The following is a 25,228-nucleotide window of genomic DNA, read 5'->3' on the forward strand; positions in this document are numbered from 1 at the left end:
AACTTATTTTGGCTAATTGGAACAAATAAGCTGTCTGAGGTAGTGACTCTCAGCATGGATCAGGCAAACAGTGGGATTTTCATGCATCTGGTAGGCTATCTAGGCACTACATAAATCAAAATAATTAACTTCATAGTGATCTACTAACGCTGTAAAAAAACCCAAAAATGTTACTTTAATTTCAAAGACAAGCAGTGCCATAGGACACTCCTCATGAAAAAGATCACTGAAATGAAGAGGATATTGCCAGTGAATGTTCAGACAAAGGCATTTTAATGTTTGTCCATAACGTTCCTCCACCTGCCCAATGGCTGGAGTAAACTTTCTCATTGTAGATGTGCAATGAAGCACAATTGACTAAAATGCTTCAGACAGCTTCAGATGGGGAGTGATAGATATTATAAAGAAGTAATACTATCATATCTGATTCCAGGGGAGAACATATATTAAACTGTCTTTAATCTTTAAATATTAAGTCGTGATTTTGATGAGAACATATTTCCAACAAGTCATTGTAACTCCACAACTTATGGAAGAATTTCCCTCCAAGTAAATAAGCCCGGCAATCAGCAAGATAAAGCATTCAATTTGCATCATGTTTATCTTTTCTGCTTCCTATTTTTGCATTTTCTATAAGCAGAAGCATTTTGTTGTATGGCACTTTGTTTTACTTCGCAACATCACAGCTGTAACAGCCAAATATATAGAAACAATAAAGCTTCTTTTTCAAAAATAAAGGAAACATCAGGAGAGATCTATAGTTCCACCCTAATGAACCAGTTCAATGCATGTTTATTCATCATACTAACAGCTCACATGGGATTGCCAGAAGCACTAGCACTGAGAAGAAAATTGAGACTCTGATATTTTATTTTACTTTGTGCCGTAGCTGGTTTCAAATTTTAGTAGCTAATGGGTACTTAAATCTGATAATTTTACACTGTATCGATAAAAATGAAATGAGCAGAAAACTGAAGATAATAGCACAGAGAAAGATGATATGGCGAGGAGAGGAGAGGAGAGGAGAGGAGAGGAGAGGAGAGGAGAGGAGAGGAGAGGAGAGGAGAGGAGAGGAGAGGAGAGGAGAGGAGAGGAGAGGAGAGGAGAGGAGAGGAGAGGAGAGGAGAGGAGAGGAGAGGAGAGGAGAGGAGAGGAGAGGTTCACAGAATTGTGTACTACAAAAAATGATGCAAATGAGATTGTTTTGTTTTGGTAGAAGTCTTTAATTACCTTGAGTCAGCCTCATTTTCAGTTATTTTGATCTTTTTCTAATGGTGAAAGAAGCAAATTCCATACAGTAAAGGAGAGACTGTGGAGATATTTGTCCAGTGCACCACCTGTTACACTGCAAAGCTTCCCATACCCTCCATCTAGACTCTGGAAAGTGCGGTGAATGTCAAACATGTCCAGAAGGTCCTGAAATGTGATCCTGTACCCTATAGCACAGGTGGCTTTAAAGTCCTAAAGGCAGTTCAGTTGGAATGAAAGCCTCAAGCCAGTGTCATTAACACATAGGTATTTCTCATTCATTTCAGACTCTCTCATGCTTCCAGAGCATTGTAAATTATCTCATATTATTTGGGACTCCACAGACTTCTTCCCACTATACAGCCATTATTCAGGATTGATCATCGTCAGCTGAAGCGTGTTATTTCTGGCAACATTCAACTGTTATTCAAACTACTATTAAACTACTATTCAACTACTATTACAAAGACACAACTGGCATAACCCAGTTCCCCTCATCCCCACCAATGTAGAAGTGCAACAATCCCTTCTGCCCCATTTCTTGAACCTTCATCTCTGGAGTAAACAAGCCAAATTATTCCACTGAGAGTGGCCCAGGAACAAAGGAGTGTCTGGCTTAATTTTGTTTTTTTTTTTTTTCGATTAAGGTCCAACTGTACTCTGATGGGTTAAATTACAAGCAGCTTTCTTATTATTCAATATTATGCTAAGGAATTTTCCTAGGAGACACAACAGGGACATACATTGAATCCTACTTCTTACACATTTTGAAAGATTCTTTACAGTCTGACTTCCTTTGGTACCCAACATCCTGAAGAATGTAATCCCAAAGTGCCTTTTTCTGGCTTCACCTTGGATGCATAGTGAAGAGGTGTGTTTACAAAATGTACTAAAACTATGAATGTGCTGAACCACAGACTGGCCTCTTCTAGATTCTGGGTGGTTTGAAATTCTGATCCCCACATGTAAGACATAAGAGAGATGGAACCAATGCAGAAAAATGTCAAAAAAGTAGTTTCAAATGCTTTATTTTCTCCTCTTATGTTTCGGGTACTAGCCACCTTTGAAGAGCTCCATGGGAGAAACAAGTTACTGATCACAGAGTACCTTAAATGAGATAACCCTTGCAGCAAGTTGTATAAAGTATGTGCTTCACTGTCAGACAAGACAGCATAAAGCTTTGTCTTGTTCTGATAAAAGATCTATCCAATGGGAAACACAATTTTCGAAATAGATCATAGGAGACCATCACATTTAACGACATTTTTTCCGGCTTTGTCTCCTTTGAGATAGACTGACAGACAAATTTGAAAGTGTGTCTTTTCCTCTGAGTTTTGGAAGGTTATCTTTTAGGCTGATTTTAAGTTCTGTGAAACATTGATAACAACCTGCCAGAGCTGATGTGTTTACATCGATTTTTCAGAGGTAGGAAACATACATATCTTATGAACTGAGTAGGTCTTAAAATAAAATTGTGGTGCACTTCAGTAAAAATCACTTTATTACAAACGATTAGAGCTAAAAAGTCATACAGAAGTGGGATTCTGAAAGCTTTATCTGGTTAGAAAGTCCTTACACATAAGCTAGCTTATGAATTTTGATGTTTAATTAAAAATTAAAAAAAAAAAAGGAGCGTCTGAATGTCCTTCCTTTTGCTAGATATTTTTTCTTCACTTTGGTAAAGAAGTCAATGCCATGAGCCTGGAGTGAACAAGGGAATGGTGAAAGTAAATATGAAATAAAGAATAAAAAGCTTAATATTTTTAATTTGTGCTGAAAAAAAACCCGCAAAACTACAAATGAAACTTCATTTGGAATTATATATTATATGTATAACATTATCAAAAAATCCGTAACTGAACATTTATGATTCTTTCTAAAAATGCTCTTTATCGGAAATGCCATGTCTGACCTGGGCCTTGCAATGCAAGGCCACAGAGACATTCAGTAAATAGTTACCTCAAATGTGAAACTGGATTCATGTTTAATTCCAAATACATGTGAGGAAAGTTCTGCACTAACCTAATTGGAACTGAACATGCATAAGGAAATAGGAGGTAGAAAAACTTGAAGCCACATTTATACCTTTTAATCAGTCTAGTCTGCTTCCCACTTGACAATATACCTTCATCAATCCCAAAAGCTCATCCGTGCTATGCAGGCTTTTTCAGGGCTCTAAGTGGTGTGAAACATTACTTGGACTCTCTGTTGAGAATCCTTTATGCCTGCACATTCCTTCCAAAACCCCTGATACCACATGTTGGGGGTACTCAGTGGGATGTTAAAAAGCAGATAAGTAATTTTTTTCCCATGTTGCTTGTACTGCAGAAGTGCAGACAGAGTTTTAAAGCTTCATTTTGCCTCTCTGGTTTTTGTACTTACATATGCGGCATTAATATTTCATCTAGAAATATTTATTAGAAGCTTTCTACACATATGTATCACTCCAGTCTTTAAATTAATGTTGAACGTTAGTGCAAAGATTGCAGTTGATGGAGTGAAGAGGGAAAGGACAGCTCTTCTTCACGCAGGATTGCCATACTGGCATTACTTGCTGGACATACCTCCCACGGAGTTGTCCACAGTATAATTTCTAAGGCAGGCCCTACAGGGACATGTTAAGAAAAGACACGGTGTACGAAAGGCTCCTTTTCAGTTTTGCAAATCCACAGACAAATCAGAGTGGCTAAAAAAAAATCAAGCTACTAAAATGAGTACCTGAAAGGGTCATGCATCAGGTGTATACTAAGCCTTTCCTTTACAAATGATTGTAATGGCAGCTTTGAGATAATATTGTTTTATAAGGATGCGAATGTAAAGAATACATTGGTGATACCTAACCACATTTATAAATTCCTTCTTTAATCTTTTCTCCAGTTTCTCTGCCCTCCTGCTCATTGATGCTTTTCTCTGGACTGCCTTCAAAATGTCATCTTCATACTTTAATACTACATCCCAGTTTCCTTGTTGGCTAATAAAAAAAAAAATAATAAAAAAAAACCCCAAAAAGTGCCTTCTTTTGCAGAAAGCTTCAAATCTGTGCTTCAATTTTGTAAGGTATTTAGAAAACTCTTCCAACAGCACTAAGATAGTTTTGGTGTTAACAGTCTCCATGTGGCTAGGAACAGCCATCTTTCTAGCATTGTGCAAGTGTGTCACCTCTATCGTCATGTTGAAAATATCCGCACTCTTGCCTGGTTTTGTGACAACTGATGAGAGCCTTCCTATACAGAAAGCTGAAGAATAGGTTGACGTTTCTGTCAGTATACCACATGTTTGGGCTAACCTATTTTCTTCCCCTTTTACTTTCTATTAGGTGGTGTCTTCACTTTTCATATCTCCATAAGTCAAATATGTTTTTAATATCACATTTTGAATGGCTCTTGCGAGCCTGCTGACGTAAGATTTTTGGCCTGTTTTACAGGTCTAGGAGGAGGTATGGCAAGTTTTGGCTTAAGCATCTGAACTTAACCAAAACAGCTGACCTTCTGAGACTGTCCATCACTTACCGTAACACAATTCTGTCTAACCAACATCTATGCCTGCTCAACCATTCTCAAAGACAATAGAACATAACAGAATAATTTTGAAATCACTTGAAAATGGGAATTTAAGAGCAAGCTATATACAGTTACTCCTCAATTTTGACAATAGTACCGATTCATCTTTAGATAGTCAAAGGAATATTTTGAAAGTGTTCTCAAGTTTGAGAAATCTATATACTTCAAGCAAAACATGTAGAAACAGGCTGTTTCAGATTTACCATTCTGCTCTTTTTTCCCTGCCACAGGAATAAAGTTATTGCAATTGACATGTTCCCACAAGAACATCTCTGCAAATGTTCTCACACTTTGTTTCATTGAAGAAAGATTTTCCAACAGAAAAGCATTTTACAGAAATATTTTACTGGCTCTGCTTAATTCTTTTTTCTCAGATAGCCCTGCAGTTCCTTCCCCTATATGGTTGGGGACATTACAATCATTGTTCCCTTATTAAAGATATATTTTTCTTACTGATGCCTTCACTCCTTATACTGTAAGTACAAATCTAAAGTTACTAGAGAGTATGGTGTGGGAGGAAATGCTATGTAAGAGATTCCTCCTCAAAAGCTGTATTGGGAACCTTGTGTAAGACATTGTATTGAGGAGTTAGTAACCTTGAACAGACCATTTTTTCTCTATTGTTCCTGCTACTTAGAGCTTGAGTACGTTAGCATGAGCAGTCGCTGTAGGGGAACCTGCTGGCATGCCCCATGCCAGCCTGTGCTGCACCGGTGGGCGTTACGACAGAGATAACATCCCAGCCTGTCAGGAAACTTTCTGTTAATTGAACAGCTTCCTAACACAATCTGTAACTTGTAACATCTCCAGGAACAGTAAAGTCTACGTGGATCACGGGGTGCAACGTAATCATCCTGATCTGGAGACTGCTGTACGTGGAGGAGTCAGTGATCCACATCACAGCTAACCTGAGCAGGCACAGGCCTGCGCTGCACTGGGCTGGGCTGTGCTCTATGTCCGGGGTGACCTTCAGGTCTCCACTGTGCTGCACAAATTCTTGGCCACAGGATGAACTCAGCCAGCTCGTTCTAACTAAGGAGCCTGCAGAGCTGCCACACTCTCAGTACCAGCCATTACACCACCTGCTCAGCCTTGCCTTTATCTAACTGTGCAGCAAGAAGTTCATATGCAAACATCCATCCTGTTTGACAGCACCAATGATATACCAGAGTTGTTTTCTTTAAGAAAATTATATATACAGCTCAAATGACCAAAATGGAGGACAATTCTCTGTGGATGGGATCTGTGCAGCGCACTCCAGGGAAATCCATCTGTGGACCATCCAGTGCTGCATGCATGCAGGGTGCCCAGCATCTGAAGGGACATAGGATCTGCTTGATACCTATATTCCTCTTTTTATTCTGTCTTATTTAAACACCTACTTTATTAAACCATTTACTGTCCGGCCCTTCTTACCGAGATCCAGAAAGAACCCTGCACCATTTCTCTCTCATGTTTGAAACACTAAGGGTATAGCAGTAGAGAATTCGGAAACCAGGATTTTCCTCAAGAAAGGAATTGAAAAATAGGACCAAGAAAATGTGCTGGTGTGAAAGAGTATGTTGGAGAATTTAGCCAAAGATCAGTGGCATTATAAACCAGAAAATATCATCAAGCTTCAACATCATGCAAAAATCATCTTAACTTTGGACAAAAGAGATTTTGCCCTTTAGATTGGTAACAAACCTTATAATACGCAGGAGGAAAAAAGTATGTTCAGAGTACAGCAGGACAAATTTCTTAATTTGGCAAAACGTGTTTAGTAATTCGCAACACAGCCAAAGGTAGAGGAAGAACTTCAGCCCTTACAGGTCTGGCACTCTGCAAATGGAGGCTAAAAGACCGAGCTGAGAAGAAAATTACAGTGAATGCAAGGAGCTTATTTTGGTGTAAACAGGGAAAAGCCTGAGATGACAACTGAACCTGCTATTCGGCTGTAAGTCACAAACCAAGATACTACCGAGCATTCCCAGTACCTGTTGCTACATGAACAGCAAGCTAATAGACTTAATACAAGCACCCTGTGCTTGCAATACTGACTGAACATTGTCTTACAACAAACAAACAAAGGAAGGAAGAGTTTTAATGCTTCACAGACTTAATAGCGAACTATTGCTAAATACTTGGCTTAAGTATAAGTCAGGAGAAAGTGGACGTTATCAATAGAGCATCCCAATCACCACAAACTCTTAGAATCATGGTTTGGGGATGATTAGCTATAGTCATAAGGTAATCCAACTGGAGTAGGAGTTATATTACATATTTGAATCTTAGCAACAAATGCTATGATCAAATGGAAAGCTGAAAGTGATCCAGAGCTGTCTGTAGTTTATGATTCTATAATGAAGGAATGGATTAACATTTTCATTTTTCTTTAAGGATCATACACAATTATACATCAAGAAAGTGTACTGAGTATCACCTAATCTTTTTTTCCCTACAGAAATCAATTGAGAGCCCAATGATTACTAACTGTTCTTTGGAAGTTGCAAAAAATGAGCCCGGTTCTAAGAGTTGCATTTGATAGCCTGAGGTAGGTACACAAATAAGGAAAATTGTGAAATTATGTTAAAATTTTCAACAAATTAAACACATCAAAAATATTTTCAGCATGTATAAAATTATTCTCTATAATTATTCTCTTACAGAACAATACCTTCATTAACCAATTATGAAATGGGCATCTATTATAGTTAAAAATGCCCAGAAATACTATATGAATTAATTTAGTTCAGTACAGGCAGAAGAATTTTTGGACTACTTCCTGTTAACTTCTAGTGTTCTTGAAAATACACCTCCTACAAAACTTCAAGTGTGGATTTGCAATTTTATTATTAAATCATTTATTATTAAAAATTATTTAATTTAAAATAATATATTACTATTTATATTAATTATAAAAGAATATGTTAGCAAACTTACTTTAGTATAAAGTTTGTATAAAGTTTTTATACTTTTAGTATAAAGTTTGTGACTTGGGTCACAACAACCCCATGCAGCGCTACAGGATTGGGGCAGAGTGGCTCGAAAGCAGCCCGGCAGAAAAGGACCTGGGGGTGTTGGTTGACAGCTGGCTGAATAGGAGCCAGCAGTGTGCCCAGGTGGCCAAGAAGGCCAACAGCATCCTAGCCTGTATCAGGAATAGCGTGGTGAGCCGGACTAGGGAAGTGATCATCCCCCTGTACTCGGCACTGGTGAGGCCCCACCTCGAGTACTGCGTTCAGTTTTGGGCCCCTCGCTACAGGAGGGACATTGAGGTGTTGGAGCGTGTCCAGAGAAGGGCTACAAAGCTGGTGAGGGGTCTGGAGGGCAAACCTTATGAAGAACGACTGAGGGAGCTGGGGTTGTTTAGCCTGGAGAAGAGGAGGCTAAGGGGAGACCTCATCACCCTCTACAACTACCTGAAAGGAGGTTGTAGAGAGATGGGGGCTGACCTCTTCTCCCTGGTGACAAGTGATAGGATGAGAGGAAACGGGTTCAAGTTATGTCAGGGGAGGTTTAGATTGGATATTAGGAAACATTTTTTCACTGAAAGGGTTATTAAACATTGGAATAGGCTGCCCAGGGAGGTGGTGGATTCACCATCCCTGGAGGTGTTTAAAAAAAGGGTAGATGGGGCACTTAGGGACATGGTTTAGAAGTGGCTTTTGTCAGGGTAGGTTAAAGGTTGGACTCGATGATCTTAAAGGTCCCTTCCAACCTCAGCAATTCTATGATTCTATGATAAAATAAAAATAAATAAATACACTACATTGCAGATAACCAGCAGCTGTGATCAAGTCATGATTAAACCTATCCAGGGAGGAAAAATGTGGTAAATTTCCAGTAGTGACCTATATCACTACTAACAGCAAGCCTTCCTCTTATCTCTAACTGCCTGCTCTAACTGCCTACATAGACAATTAAGCAGAACTTCCAGACCCACCATAATCACACCATCTGGAAATACCTATGAGCTTTTCACGCTGTGCATTTATTGCTGGTTTACACTCTTTGCTATATGGGGATGTAAGAACTGCCATACCCTATTAAGTCCTGAATAGATCACATTGGATTGGGCTGCTCTGATTTCCTCCGTTTCATTGTTATGCTAAACAATTGTAACTTTTTGAGTTAAATGGCCACTCTATTAATATGTACCCATGTTTTCAACCAATACACCTATTCTACACATAAATATTTGTATAGTAGAGTATGCATACTTCTAACAGTAATTGTAAATTACTTTCTTATGTTACTGAAATGCAAAGTAGTGATGAGGAATTGATAACAATGCTTCAAACATTTTTTAGCACTCCATAAAATTTTTTGGAAATTTTTTTGGAAAAAAAATATTTCCAATCAAATATGAGAAAAAACAACTTTATGGTGAGTGTGACAGAGCACTGGAACAGGCTGCCCAGGGGGGTTGTGGAGTCCCCTTCTCTGGAGACTTTCAAGACCCGCCTGGATGCAGTCCTGAGTAATGTGCTCTAGGCAATCCTGCTTTGGCAGGGGAGTTGGACTGGATGATCTCTAGAGGTCCCTTCCAACTCTGAAAAATTCCGTGTAAATTCCAGGAAATAAAATGATTTTTTTACACTCTTTCTTTGATTTGTCATCTGAAGCATGGTAAGATAACCACGTTTCCAGGAGGTAGAGCAGATGAGTAAAGGAAACTCAGTGGGCAGCAGCACCAACAGAGAAGGCAGGCACACAAAAGATGACAACTCTTTAGGAAGTTATTTTACAGATTTCTTTGCAGCAGGCCACACCTGAAGCTCAAAAAGAGCTGTGTTAACTTGAGAAGAGAGGAAGAACATCCTTGAAGCACACTGTTTCAGCTCTACCTTATAAAGTCAAGATCATTTTGCCAAATAAAAAAAAGTAAGTAACTCCAAACTGATAAAGCTAATTTTGACAGAAATATTAGTCACCAAATTCTAAGATCTTTGACAGGAGAGATCTGGTGATTTTTTTGCAGAAGTTTAAGACATTGCAGTACCTACATAACAAACTCTTATCTTATGGAGGAACTCAACATATGCTAAGCCTGAAGAAACTCTCATTCTCAGCCCAGACTCTTGACCCAAGTCCCCTAATCAAAGATTAAAGCTAATTTGCTGAACTACACTTGAACAGCTGAAGCACCCCCACATACTCCATTCTGCTGACTCTACTACTAGAACAGTAACATCTGGAAGAGGGGCAATAATAAATGCCTGGGAGCTCTCTCAAAGAACAGCAGTTGCTTGCTCAGTGAAGGTGATTCAAAGCCTTGAATAAATGGTATATATTTTTCTTTTTTTTTTGGCAACTCAACAACCAAATAAGGATATTTATTTTTTGCATGTTAATAGTTACAAGGGAGAGAGAATATTCAAAGTTGCTTTTTTTGCTAATAAAACACGTACTTTGAATTTTGTAAGATTTACTATAAAATATTAAAATAAATAAAGCTCTTACAGTCTATCAACTGATTAGTCCAAACCAGTAAGTCACCAGCTATGCCCCTCTATTTAAGATCTTTAATTAAAAGAACTAAGTTCTCGTTATCACCTTTAAAGGTGATAAAATTATCTCTAGTTTATCAGAAAAGACTTTATTCAGCTCTAACTTTACTCAGCAGTAAAGAAAGATTTAATCTTATTTTCATTCTATAGTGGAATGAGATCAGGGCCATTTAATGTTTCAATCCTTATTTGTAGACCTTGCTCTTCATCTTAGTAGGTCTCTGTGAACGTAAATTTTTTAAAAGTCTTTTTCTGCAGACTGGCTGTAGGAAAAGATCCTGCCTCAATACAAGTCTAATTCTCTTACCAAGGGTTGGATCCATTCCCAATCAGGACAGAATGTCTCTCACAGGGAAATTTGGATGGAGAGGCACAAGAGCAGAACCACACCGCTCCACATTTAATCTAAATTTGATTTATTAAGCAGAATAGATTTAAAACACGAATAGCAATTTTTATTTTAAGATTTTTATCCTGCAGCATTCATACATTTCTAAAACCAAAAACATAGACAAAACCTAGAACTCTGATCTCTAGTTTAGATCACTTCAATGTTTCCAAGTCCTGGCTGGCAGCCCAGAGCAGTTCCACACCAGGCAATGCATTCCACCTGCCCGAAGGGGCTACTTTTTGAACTATTTATTGCCTTTTTTTTTTTTTAAACATATTGTCAGCATAAATGACAAATAACCCCACTATCCATGTAACCACAGCACTATTTCTGTGATTTTCCCCATACCTAAGGCCAACCAGCAGTTCTTACTTGGGTTACTATCACTCTTTGGCCTCACACCGAAATGATGTTACAGGAAGGTAATGATGCTAATGGTTATTTAACAAAGTTCATTCCTGATTCTTTCCTTCTCTTTGTTTCTTTCCTCTTTATACTGGAGTAACCTTTATCGTGGGCAGATGTAGGATGGAGTTCAGGCCTCACTTACGTGAGAGTTGCTTTTTATAGGCTTCACCCCATGGCAATGTCATAAGCATTGAAGTTTCCTGTAATAAGTCTTGTAGCTACATCTGCCTGGAAATAATGAGGAAAGTTTCAGAATTCAATTAGGAATTTCATTAAAAGTCATTGAGAGAAAGAGGAGTGGGAAATGTGGAGAGAGCGCTAAAAGTTTCCGTAAAAAAGAAACAAAGGCAGTTTTGAAAATAATTTATGCTTGGCTTTGCAACACTCAGCAAAATGTCAGAACAAATGGACATATCAAGCAATAAAGCTGGAATCTACTAGCTCTTGAAAGAAATTGTGCTCAATATAATTCCCTGAGCTTTATTCACTAGAGCTCTGCATGAACACCAAAGCCCATGTTTATAAGTCCTACACAGGAATGGATTTTAGATGACTCTGGCAAGAAAGGCAGAATTATGTTTCCACGAAAAAAAAAAGTAGCCTTCCTTTATGAAGGTTTCTTAGGTTAGGAAACGTATAAATGAAGTTGCAGTTAGCTTCTATATATTAATGCAGACATCATACTTAGCATGACTGATTCCTTAACTTTGTGAATAAATGCTATAATGGGTATATACTTTAGTGGTTTTCACATGGAAGAATTCATTTTAGATTAATACTAAAAATCGAGCAGTCTTCTTGTTGCAAATTCAACCTAAACACTCAATTATACTTAAAAATAAATAAATAATGTCTTAGAGCACAAATATTTCCTGTATTTTAACAAATATTTGCTTGAGAATAAACTATGCAAAAAAGAGATTCAGATATTATGAATATGAAAATATGCATTAAAAAAGGAAATTAAAAGTGTCTCTTAAATGAATATGGATCTGTTTTCAAAGCAGTCTTAATCCATATCTTTCTCTGAGAGCTAGCAGATTTTAAACTGGAACTGGATAGAGCTCATCAGTGAGATAATAGACCTTTCATTGAGCTTAAAATGTACTTCAAGCACTTAGCTTTACTCATTTTCTGCTTATTGAGCCCTAATTTATGTTATTGTAGATCTGAAATAACTCTGTTGATGTCAAATGGTGTTACACAGGTTTCATACAAATGTAAAGGATAGCAGAATCAATCCATAAGCTTGCCCCTGTTATGCTTCATCATTATTATGTTGTGGGTGGGACTTAAAGATAATTTGTGGTGGAAAAGCAAATGATTTGAATCACAATGCATTCATTTTCACAACACTATTTCCATCTGCTTAGCTTCTCTGGAGGGTTAGTTCTGTTTGACACATCATTATATTTTTAGTTATAATCTTTTATTAACAACAAACAAATATGCTGACAGCACAAAACATTTTCTTTCATGAGTGGTAAAAGATAGGCAAACACTACTTAGGAAATAGAAAAAGTATATGACAGAGTTGAGGTAATACAAATTATAGGTTACATTGAACATAAATACTGTCTTAAGTATTAGATCAAAGTCTTGTTTCTAATTAATCCATCCCATTTGAATGTTTCCCTAAGTAATGTTGCTCCATTGTTACATGTTGCTAGCAGTATTTTTATTCCAACTCTCTTGTGTCTTTTATTGCAGTAAACCATATTCCTTTAGGGCTCAATTCTGCAGTCTTCACTCAATCTAAATTCCCAATTCAGTCTGGGGGTAGGATTTGCTTGAACAAGGACAAAAGAATTTAGTCTCTTGTGTGTAGTTATATTTGTGTTCTCAAAGCCTAAATGCATTTTATTTTAGCAGAGTCTAGAATTTAACATGGAACAGATGTGGCTTAAATTCTACTGCATTTTCTGGTTCCGAATTTTGTATAAGAAGTTTCCTTAGCTTCCTTTTTCCGTTAACATTGCCACCAATAAGATAGGTATAATAATGAGCATTAAGTTCCTCTGACAGATAATTTGATGAAAGACTCTGCATACCTATTGTAGGTCACATGCTGAGAGTGAAATCTCTCATACAGTATAAAGCTCAGATCACTCACTTAACATTTTCCTTTTTATGTGACTGGGAAGGGATTCCAGAGCAAAATCTGCTTGGGTAATTGGGAGTTAGTCACAAAGTATTTAAAAGACTAGCATTAAGTTGTAGCTGAAGTACAAGTTAGTCCCCAGAAACTCATGACTTTGGCAGTGTGGAAAAGGGGCATACAACTATCTTTCCTTCTCACTCTCCAGCTGTACCAGGCAGACAAGAATTACACTCTGTATGCGAAGAAATATAATTAGTTTATTTTTCCAAGGTCTCACACGTATTTAAAACTCTACCGCCTGGCACATTTTATATAAGTTAAACATCTACTGTGCCTATCAGAAAAGTGTCATATCTCAACGCCTCCAAGTCAAATAGGATATAGCACAACTCACATTGTTCAGTTCCAAATATTCAACTGGGGAACAAATTAACCATCTGTAAGAATATATGCAATTATCGTATCCCAACAGAATCATGCCACGTGCTTTGAACTCTCATAGGCAATGTCCTCTAAATCAACTGCCTTTTGGTAATATAAACTTCTAAATAATATTTGAAGGACTAAAGCAGAAATTAATTTAGATTATCACACACAATGCTTGCAATTATATGTAACAGTTGGAGCTCAAATATAAATTTTAGGCTGCTACAGAGCACAAATACAGATTCACTAAGAGAGCATAAAAGATTTTCTGAAGGGCTGGGAAATGTGAACTCTTATCCCAGATTATACTGTCCTGCAGGTCCATAACACCCGTTCTGTAGTTAACAGTAGCATATACCCTTAGCAAAGTGTTCCTTGTATGCGAATCTAAGGTACCTTTTTTGAGGAACACAGTAAAGTCAGGCCTGAGCTTCAGATCCCATATACCATAATCTGAAATCTGCACCACCAAAACTGCTGTCAGAATCCTTTTTCCCCGCTACATCTGCTCTTATACAGTTGTATACTATTTCCTCTATGACCCAGACCAATTAAAAAATAAAATGATCACATGTCCATTTATATCATATATTCCACTTTGTTAACCTGCTTTTCCTAAATACTTTTCCTTCACATGCCTCCCAGTTTTTAACACCTCCATTCTGCTATCCTCCAAAATTTCTCTATTATATGATCCTTCTCATTACTGTATCTTTTTTTTTTTCCCTTCTTGAACCCCTTCACTTGTGTGAAGTTAAGCTCACAAGTTACAACTGAGTAAAACCTTTAAAAAGTAGCTAATGTAATGTGTAGGCATGTCCTGGCTTACCCATTACTCCTACTTACATCTTAATTATTGTAAACTCTCTCTATCCCACATAAAAGCCAATTAAGAGGCAGCATGAGTAGCCATATTTAATATAAATAATAACAATGGCTCATATTGTCTCAGCATGATTCCATTTAAACACTTAAACTATGAATAACTGTACAAAATTTTTGTAATACTCCTGAGGTAGAATAAAGATGTTTATAGGAGGACTTCTTCAAGCTATAAAAATTTATATTTATATCTAGACTGTATTATTCTAAGCCACAGGTATCACACTTTATACATGAACAATTAAAGATCTCTGTCAAACTGGGTGAATCTGAAACACATGAATACTATATTCATTCATTAACCACTGTATCAGATGAAGACAACTGTAAAAAAAAAAAAATCAACCAACAACCAAGAAAAATTCAAAAGGACAACTGTTGAAATTAACCATAAAATTATTTCAATGTTCCTATTGGTTTGAGAAATTCCAAGGAAAAAAGCTTCTTTCTACACGTTAGCATAACGTAATAACATGCTGATACACAATTGTTATCCAACAGTTCCTGTGGAAAGATTTAAAATAATATCCTGCCTATTACTCTGTAAATTCACACAATTTTGTCCTGTAACAGAATCCACACAGTGTTGCAGAGAACACTTTCTGCCATTTAATTTCTGCCCTCCATCTCAAAGATTACTTTCTTTTAGTATTACTGGATTTCCAGATTTCCTCTCAACCTGCCTGAGCAAAACTATGCAGTAGTCACGATAGCAGAGAACTGAGCTAGGATTATCTGTCTAAAGTCCTAGCTCCAGATATTCTGGTGATTTGGAACACTGTAATAAGATATCTAAGTAAAAATACACAAGCTTTCAAAAGCCACCATTTCCATAGGTGCGATGGTAATTCGCGAAGTAAAGGTAGGCCAAGGGCTTTGCCTTTCAACTCCCTGCATATGCACCAATAAGCAGGCAAACTCACAGAATAAACAAAAGCCTTGAAGACACTACACTATTTGTCAAGGAGCAAGGGAGGAGATGACAGTGATGGATGTACACTTTTACTGTGCTTAGTGTGCTCCTGAAAGCCTCGGGGATCAAGGGACGCCCTCTCCTGTGCTGGCTCAGAGAGAAATGGAGGGCGTTCATTCAAAACACAGAGAGGGCAGTTCAGCTGCTGGCAGAGAGATACTCTGTCCACCCGAGCGGTGATGCTGCTGGGTCCAACTCCAAATAAACTGATAACATACCCATATTTCACCACTGCAATTATATAATACCTTTCTCCTGGATTGGAAAAGCAGCATTAAGCAGCTACCTGGTACTTGGAGTTCTGGCCTTCTAAATCGTGGATTTTTTTTTTTCTTTAGAAATTATTGTATCTAGATTTATGTAGGAAAAAAAATATGCTCACTTACTATCTTCCTTTCAACTATTAAGAGAGTGATATACAAGATCTCGAGTCTGTATATTTTTGTGACTTAAGAGTGAATCCAAAGTACAACGAAGAAGGATTTTATACTTTTCTACAGCAGATTGTTTAATCAAGCATTCTCTGTGTAAAAGCTGCAAAAAAAATTCTAATTAAAATGTAACCTGGGGTGGCTTCACCAATTCTAGTCTAATGGGAGTTAATCCCCGTTATAGGTAAATTAACTCTCAGGTCTTAATTTGCTCAGATTTCCCTTAGAGTCATCCTTATTTAAGGAAAGTGTAGTTTGCTAGAATGTTTCAGCCTTCTAGGCCAGTAGCTTCATCCCCTAAGTATTTGCCTATAAAGAGAAAGATACATTTGATTTCCAGTGTCTTCTGTATCAAACACGGTGGCGTTTTTAGAGGTCAATACCATCCAAAGCATTACATATGTCAGCGTGTATACACATGCACGTCCTCCCCTTGTGCCTCCAATTTAGTTGTCTTAAACTCAATATTTTTTGAATGGTCACATTAGACATGGATGAAATATTTTAAAGTAAATAAGAGTTACAACCACTTCGTATCATAACACACAGTAAGATAAGAGTCTGTCTTCTCATGCAACCTCTGAATCACAGCAAGACAATTAAAACAGACCCAGTTGTGTCTAGAAACTTCGGAAAATACTACAGGAAGTCAGAAAATTACCTGACATTGCTTATGACTTCTGCTTAACATGAAAAGACATCTGGGATTTCTGAAGATGTAACTAATTTCAGAGGATGTTTACAATCTGTGTTTACAATGTGTGCATTATTCCTAATATCCAATTAATTGTTCTGTGTCTCAGTTTTCAGAGTTTGGTCCATCTATCATAACTAGTCCGTCATTTCACTAGTCAGTTACACTTGGCTATAGTCAAAGTTACCATTTTAAAATTCCTTCTTAAGGGAAATCTTTAAGAGATACTGACTAACCCAAGTGAGCAATATATTCATCAAAAGAAATTGAATCAATTTGAAAATGAGTGGTATATAAGAAGAAAAAACAAAACAAAACCAAAACCAAATGACAAAGCCCAGAAGAGAACCTAATCAGATTTACATGCAAAATGAGTGACAGATTAATTTCACTGTGATTTTTCCTACTTGCAACAACCAGTATCTGAAACATAGGAGATAAAGGACCAAAACCAGAATGACTTGATGCTTGATAGCTTGTACACATACATATTTAATAAAAAGAACATTAATCTCCTGACATCATAGTCAACACATAAAATGCTCCTACCTGGTTGTGAATATTGTTTTTTTATATTAGTGAGGCACCTAAGGACAGTGAGATGTGAAGAGAAAACCACAAAACCTGACACTAGGATCAGAAAGGAACGGAAACAGTATACATATGATAGATATTTAACTGCGTGTTTAGAAAGCATAAAAATTTTGTTCTGTTTAGTATAAAAGGAATGCAAAAGTGAGGTAAGTTTATCAATAATTCATTTTATTATTACTTTAAATCAATTTGTGTTCTTTAAGTGGTCTATGGCTTCTTATTTTAGAGAGCTGGTCACAAGAGGGCAACATAGTTACATACATATGGAGTGGTTCTGACATTCCACCCAATGGAAATTATCAGTATATAAAAAAATACAACAGTAGTGTATGGGAGTTGTTTATTGATCAGTGTTTCTAAAAGAGAAATACCAGATTAAAATTTAAAAAGTTAACCTTAACTCTGTCCCTCTACGCAAGTTCCATAATACAACCTGGTCACAGTGTAACAGGTTATTTTCAAATAACATGTAAATGTGTCATACAATTTTCACTACATTCTTAAAGGATGTGTCTGCTCTCATTGGAAAACCATACAACTTTTCTCAGATCTGCACAAGTGTCTCTCTATACCGCACAGGAAAAAAAAATTAGACAAACCAGAAAATAGTTTGAAAACACCACTATCATTGGAATTTCATCTCCTACAATATTTTGATGTTCTCTTTTAACTCATTGATTACATAGTGTTTTTATCCATAGGAGCTCCATCTCATTCCCTTCCAACCTCAACAATTCTACGATTCTATGATTCTAATAAAATAGGTAGCTTAGCGATTAGAGAATATGAGGCATTTAGGTACAATATAGGTAGTACGTTCAACCTTAATTCCCTCATTATTGTTTTCTTAATAAGATCAACAGCATCAACAAAAGTTCTTTAGTGAACCAATCCTTAAAGGACTGTTTTATTTGTTTGTTTCAATGTAAATATTCTCCTTGATAAAAGCAGGGAAAAACTTCCAGTAGGATTTCAAAATAAGTTTTTATTCGAATCTAGCCTTACAAATATTCTGATAGAGAAAGCTTTGTAGATCTGATATTCTAAAAAGACAAAGGCTATTGTCTTAGTGCTGATTATCACTTTCAAGGTTATTCACTATGTTTATACTGGATTTAAGTCATACAACACACAAAAAAGCCAAGAGAATTCTCACTATAGGTGCAATGCTGATCAGCAATATTGTCATTATTAATTATCACAACAACATCACAAATTGCATATAGGAAATCAGCTGGAACAAGACTTCCAAGGACTCTCTGACAATGTCAGACAAAAATAAGTTCCAATCACTATAGTAACAGCTGTGAGCAACCTTCTGGTTGTACTGCAGTCAATGGCAAAACTCCCACAAACATCAGAAAGGCCTCAAGTCCGTTTTGTGACAGACATCCACGAGCCACACAACTAGCACTGACATTCTAGGTGTGACATAAAACAATTAATTTCTCTACAGCATGCCTGTAAATGAACAAATTGTAAGATTGTCTAGAGTGCTTGAATGCCTAACCTATCCACTGAAAATTCTGTAAAGCCATAATCCAGCCTTCTTCAGGGACAGAGTCTTAAATATGCAGATTTGTTACTTGCTCAATGGATTTCTGAGAAAGATCTGTAGGTTTTTTTTTTTGGTTTTCTTGTAACAGTCAGCCAGCCACTCTTCCCCTCCACATTCCAAACTTTTCAAATTGTCCTTTTATCTGGGGTGAAAGAAAGTTGGGAAGGAAAGAGGATATAAAGGAGAAAAAAGTAAAATTCAAGAACAAGTTCCAGGAAAATTATATTTATTCAAAAATGAAATATTATATTAAAAATGAGAATCCAAGCAGTTAGAATTAAAAAAAACCCCAAACATTGTGAACATTTTAATTTATCTAAAGTTTGATAATTTTTATTCTGAGGAAAAAGAATCCTTTTTTTCATCTTTTTTTTTTTCATTTCTAACCACACAAAATTAGGACAAGTGAGTTCTTCTGTCACATTATACTTTGTTGTATGGAGAGTTTAATGAAATTGTAATTTAATGTGACAATTATTTTTTTAAAGTGTGGTCTGTAACACACCAGTTCATTTAATCTTAGACCTTCAAATGCCATGATCCTTCTCCATATGAAAATCTCATAGCAGGGAGGCAAAGACAGGTGTCAGCCATTTTTTTTGCTTTTGTCGTCATAGTCTCATTGCTTTTCATCTTTATACTTTAACTTACAAAGCACACAAGGTCCATGAGCTAACTCCCTTGGAGATTTCCTGAAGATCATCTTATTTTGTTAACAGCTCTCTTTCACAGATTTCTACATCCTATCTCTTGTTCATCTCATTGATCATCATGGTCTTGATCCTGCTGGCACTCTTCTAGTCACATTTCTTTCTAGATCTTTATCAACCACAAACATGCACCTTAATGTCTAAAACCCTGAGACTTCAGAGAATCCATAGTGCATCATCAATTTCAGTTATCTATTCTCAGGTGAACTCCTGAAGACTTAGCCTAGGTTTCAAGGAGAAGCCAAGCTGCACAGTTACTGAATTGCTGCATAAAATAATTACGTTAACACCTTAAGAGCTGTTAAGACTACACCCTCCCAATGGACTACCCAAGGTGAGCTAAAAACACAGCCACATTAGAGCCAACTCAGGGAAAATAAAGGCTTGTCACGTGTATGATCACTGCCACTGATTGCCATATATCTGTGGAATCTATACTTAAGACTAATGATTTGCGTGGAAAAAAGTAGGTGATGCACAGAAGACAACCACAACCAAACAAAAACGCATGCCCTGGTGATTGCAACCTAAAGGAAGAGAAGAATGTGCTAAAGTCCTTTTTAATACAAAACTCTTTATCAAGCTGTAAGACAGAGAGAATGAAATCCCAAAACAATATAAAATGATATCTGTTCAAAATGGTATGAATGTCAAAGTTACTGGGACAACATTAATTCCTCCATAGTTGTAGAGCAGAAAACCAAAGAGCTGATCTTTCTTAGTAGCTATAGCTAATACTCATTTGAAAGAGCTCCTAAGTGCAGTAATCAGACCAGTCTTCACCGCTTGAACTGAAATATTCTTATAACCTGCAAGAAAACTGTAGGCTGGTATTTTCAAAGAAATAATGTTCTTTCTATAACTTCACTTTACTACGCATCTCAGTAAAAAAATAAACATTACAGCAAAATATACAATAAGGTTTAAGAACGGTAGTGGGCTGTGAAAAGTAAGAATTGCACGAAGTATTTAGTTTTCCGTATACTGCAGAGATTTATTTTAATCCTTATGTATTCACTTCACTACTCCTAAGATAATTCTTTGTGCACTCCCCCGTGGAAAACAAACCATTCTCCAAGGAGAGGTCAGCTACCTCAAAACTCCTTCCACTTCTTTCTTCAAGGAACCCTACATGAGTGAGCAATTACAGAAATTTCAACAAGCAAGCCTCTCCTATCTCCTACTGGTCATGTATTTTAAAGGTACTATTATCCCCTAATGACCTGTAAAATCTCAGAAAGAAAGGCAACACACGGAAGTCCAGCTGCTTTCTTTCTCTGCCTAGCTTCAGCATGATGGAAATCAGGAACCCCTGACTGTGTCATGGCCCTGTGTCAACTCTTCTGCTGCTGCTCTCACCCATGGTAGCTCTCTTTTCATGACAGGTTCCTCCTCATTAACTTTTGCTTTCCTACCGCTGGTGAAATTCACATACTCATTCTGTTGTACAGTGGCATTTCAGGCTGTCACTTACCTGAGACTCAAGACCCCATCCAAAGTCCAGTGAATCTTCCCAAAATTTTAAGCAGTGATCTGAAAAATATAAAAGCACTTGTTTAATTGGTCTTTTATGTTCCTGATTTTACCATATTTTGACATTCCTTTCAAAGAGCAAAGGAAATTCACACTGACATGAGCCTTTTTCCCATCTGACACATACAGAAAAAAATACATTTCTTGCAATAGAAAAGACACAGCAGAAATTTCACTGTAGGACTACTGTGAGGGGCCAATAAGTGTAATAGGCTGCATTAAGTCCTGTGGGAAGTGCTAAAGCACTATCTGGTTAGAATGTTTCCCTAAAAAAAAAAAAAAGCGAGTCTTACTCACTCAGTCTCTAAATAATAAACATAAAATAATAAAAAGAAATTTCATAATGAAAGTTTGAAATAGATGTCCAACGATAGTTGCTAATATTTTGATGTCATTCACAAACAGCTATTTTTTCTAACATTTGCACACGTAGCTACAAAACTTGAGTCCTTTCAACCCAATCTTTTCTTTTTCATAAGTATTCAGATTCTATATCTTCTGATGAAGTCCAGTGGAAGACAGATGCACTCATAATTATTAAAATCAGAACAGGTTAGCTACAAAGACATATATTTCCAAGTTGATTATTAGAGTGACAAAGTGAAATGTTGATCTCACTAAAGTAATAAAGTTTTAGAAAAGCCAGCAGTTTATTTGAACAAAACGTGAACAAATTCCTTTATTATACGATTTAAAATTACTATATGTGTGGAACAAAAACATGGTTCCCACAGAAACGTTTGCTACTTTGGATTGCTTGAAGACAATATAATACATGAATATTTTTTGACAGCAAAAATTGCCATTTTGTCTGAGAATAAAGTTCAGTCAGAAAAAAGATCTGACTAACCTTGGTGGGTTGACTGTGGCTAAGGTCCAAACACACACCCAGCCGCTCTCACCCTCCTACTCAAGAGCAGACGGGACAGGAAGAAAGCTGGTAAAGCCCATGGGTCAAGATATAGATGTGGACATCACTTACCAGTTACCATGACAGGCAAAACAGGCTTGACTTGAGGAAAATTATTTCAATTTATTCCCAGTTAGAGTTGGATGATGAGAAACACAGACAAAAATAAAAACCCCTTCTCCCTGTGCCGCTCACTTCTCCCCAGGCTCACCTTCACTCCTTCCCTCCCGACTCCTTGACCTCCTCTTTCCAAGCACCGAAAGGGGATGGGGAATGGGGGGTCTGCGGTCAGCCCACGGCAGCTCCTCTCTGCCGCTCCTGCCTCCTCACGCCTTTCCCTGCTCCAGGCCGGGCCCTTCCCAGGGGCTGCCGGGAAACCCCCGCCCCAGCGGGGTCTCTGCCGGGGCCGCGGGGGCATCTCCGCGGGGGCGCCCGGAGCCCCTCCTCCCCTCCTCCCGCTCTCCCCTCGGGGCTCGCAGGGCTGTTTCTCACCCGGTTTCCCTCAGCCCTGGCTGCCGGGCAGCGTTTTGCCCTTTCTGAGCCAGGCTTTCCCCGCGGCGCCCGCCCGTGGCTGAGGGGCTCAGCTGTGCCCTGCGCTGGGGCCGTTGGAGCCGGCTGGAACCGGCTGTGTCCGGCACGGGGCAGCCCCGGCCCGGCAACACAGGGGCCGCCCCGCAGCACCCGCCGCCGGCACCGGTGCATCTCCGTGCAGGACACAATCTCTCTCACATGAATTGTGGTAAGTTGTAAATTAAAAGCAAAAGTGGACCAAAGACATACTCCGAAGTTGTTTGATCAGAAAAATGAAGCTTTCCAAATTGAACACCGCTTCTAGACACTAAATCATTCTGGAAAGTTAATTTAAAAGAGAAGTCTCAAGCCAGCAGTGAGGAATAGTATAACTGCTTAACGTAGGGCTCCAGGAGGGCTGTGAGAGCTCTGAAAATATACTTATAAAATGTGGGACCTTCCAGTTTTTTCATGGTTTTCGGCTGTAGAATATATTTCGCTGTACCTCTTGAATTTCCTAGGAATTTCAAGTGCTCTGTTTTTCAGGGAAGTCACGTAACTTGTGCCGCTATGTAATTTTAAACCAAGTTTTTCTTTAAAACACGATTTTGTTCAGCTTGTCGTTTCTTATTCTTTCAACATGGAATAGTTGTGTAGCCATTCTGAAATCCACAATGATATATGTTCAAAATAGTGGTAGGGCTGGTCCCTGTCTAAAAATAGTTAGTGGTGCAAAGACAGTGACATTCCTGATGAGGAGGTTCAATTAATGCTATGAAAAAAAAAGTTAAGAACTGGATTCCATTTAGATTTTTCAGTGGTTAGTTTTCTGGTTGTTCTTTTATAAAGTCTCGAATTCTGGCAAAATGTTTGTGTATGCTGGAATCTTTTCCCACGGGGGGACATAGCACAGCAGAAGCTCCTGCTCAGAACTCACTAATCCAAATGGCTGAGATAAATTCTGCAGGAATTTCTATTCTACACAGGCTAAAAAATTACTATTTTCCTTATTTTATCTCCTACCAACATTCGGTAAAAGGAACAACTCAACAATCTATATATAAAATATCTTCTTAACATTAGCAACCATTGCACCACACCAACGGGAACTTTCACTAACCTGAAGAATGATAGATAGTTCTCAGAAACGTTTAAATCGGTAACGTTTAAATCCACTCTATTCTGGAGTTCAGAATTTTCATATGGTTACAAGCCTTGATAATTTGATCTACTACATTCTGGCTCAGAAGCTCAGGATTTAGTCCAAATGACTTCAGTAAGTTCCTTCTAATATTTTTTTTGGACATGTACTTTGGATAGGTTGGGGCAATAGGCAAGAACAAGTTTCTTTTAATAGCCATAAAATGCACAGGTAGCACGTAGATAGCTCTTCTTCTGGCTATGCTATTCTCTGTTGCTGCACTTTGGTAAAGACAACAGAAGTCAAGCACAAAATGTGCCTGAGTTCAGGAAAAGACAGCAATGGTTCATATCTTCTTCATAAGAAGGAGAGGAGATGAGCAATGTCCATCTGTAACTCCTGTCTCCAAGAGATTTTAAATCTATTCGTTATGAGACTGAAGACATTCTGCATTTTGTCAACAAAAATAATGGTACACTTTGTCAGATGCACTACATTTTCACAGCTATGCTTTTTTGACAGAAACGACAAGTAAATAACCCCCAATCTCCCTCTACTTTGCTTAATTTGTTTCTGCTGTCTCAAAACAGACTACTATTGTCTTTATAAATCAAAGCATAACGCTTCTCAACTGCATGACACTCTCAAATGGGCTGAACAGTTTGGGGGACTACAAACTGCACGCACATCTGCTGGTGAGGCACAAAGATCTGGAAATGCATAAAACAGGCAATCAGAAGCATCCCTCATGCTTCCCTATCGTAAGCATTGTAGTCAATGCTATGTCGAGACCATGATAGAGAACACATCAAAGCTGAGAAGCAGTCTAATACCAAAACCTAAGACTTTCCTAAATATGATTATTCAACTTCAACAATGGGGCTGCAGTGCCGAGAAGAGCCTTAAATTAGTTAAGTGAAGGGAAAGAGGACACATCTGAAGACACCGAGGATACTGTCGGTTAAGAAGCAGATTGTAGAAGTTAGATTGTAGCCCTTAGAAAATTGACGTGCTTCATGAGAGCAGATCTAGAGTATTACAACATAGGGTAAACATGTTAAACCTAGGAAGATCTTCAGCAAGGCTTTGCCCATTTCTCATTGAGCCCTGGAACACCTGATGAAAAGCCTGTATTTGCTCTAATTCATGCTAGCAAGGCTGTGAACCAGTCCTTTCCCATAATCTCTGCTCCAAGGGAATAATCCTTTAGAGCTGTCCTGAATCCAAGTGTTACATGTCTGAATACCAGTTTAGCTTTTCACTCAGCAAGTACAGGTGTAATTATGACTGCGAAATTCCATGTCCAATTTTGCCTTTAGTGTCAAGACTTTAGTAAGGAGTAATCACAGGGCCAAAGACTTTCTCAGACTACTCATTGAAAACTAGTGTTTGGATAGATCCCTCCTAGATCTTCCTGGGGGTTTCTTCCTTGACTTTGGTCTTTAGCCTCAACGTCACATTCTAGTCCTTAAAATGTTGCATTTAAGATACTTATGATACAATTTTGTGCTTCTAGTTTATCTGACAACAGATTTCAGCAGAAATAAGAACTTTCAGTAGTGATGGAGACAGTTGATTATATCAAGGAGAGATTTAATGGCTTTACTGGTTTTATGCCAATCTGTAGGCCAGAATTATTTAAAGCAAAATATTCATTCAGGCCTTC

At 37.8% G+C, this 25,228-nt stretch overlaps 1 long non-coding RNA gene across 1 annotated transcript in view; it reads right to left on the minus strand.

Annotated features, from left to right (window-relative positions):
• The window catches only part of LOC134511713 (uncharacterized), a 51,562-nt gene extending 29,175 nt beyond the window's left edge, over positions 1 to 22,387 (minus strand). The window contains exons 1-2 of the long non-coding RNA XR_010069961.1: positions 22,123 to 22,387; positions 20,943 to 21,001 (exon numbers count right to left, since the gene is read on the minus strand). This is a non-coding gene — a long non-coding RNA (uncharacterized LOC134511713). The remainder of the gene's footprint in view (positions 1 to 20,942; positions 21,002 to 22,122) is intronic.
• Between the last annotated feature and the right edge of the window lie 2,841 nt (positions 22,388 to 25,228).

The sequence above is a fragment of the Chroicocephalus ridibundus genome, chromosome 2, assembly GCF_963924245.1.
Source record: "Chroicocephalus ridibundus chromosome 2, bChrRid1.1, whole genome shotgun sequence".
Lineage (NCBI taxonomy): Eukaryota > Metazoa > Chordata > Aves > Charadriiformes > Laridae > Chroicocephalus > Chroicocephalus ridibundus.